The following is a 263-nucleotide window of genomic DNA, read 5'->3' on the forward strand; positions in this document are numbered from 1 at the left end:
GCCACCGAGACCCGACACACGTGCGTCGACGAAGAATGGCGTGGAGGTGGGCGTAAAGCGAGCGGCATTTCTCCCCAATTCCTCTTTCCCCCATTGAGGTTTGAATGGGCGATGGAAGACAAGAGGCGAGAGGTGCGGAGGGGAAAGTTAAGGCGCAGGGGAGGGAAGATTTTTAATTATGGATTTCTTCCCACGCCCTCCTTTGCTGCTGCTGCTGCTTCTCCGCCGCCGTCGATTTCCGTTTTCGAACAGTCCGTGTTGGC

This window comes from Penaeus monodon, chromosome 22 (genome assembly GCF_015228065.2).
Source record: "Penaeus monodon isolate SGIC_2016 chromosome 22, NSTDA_Pmon_1, whole genome shotgun sequence".
Classification (NCBI taxonomy): domain Eukaryota; kingdom Metazoa; phylum Arthropoda; class Malacostraca; order Decapoda; family Penaeidae; genus Penaeus; species Penaeus monodon.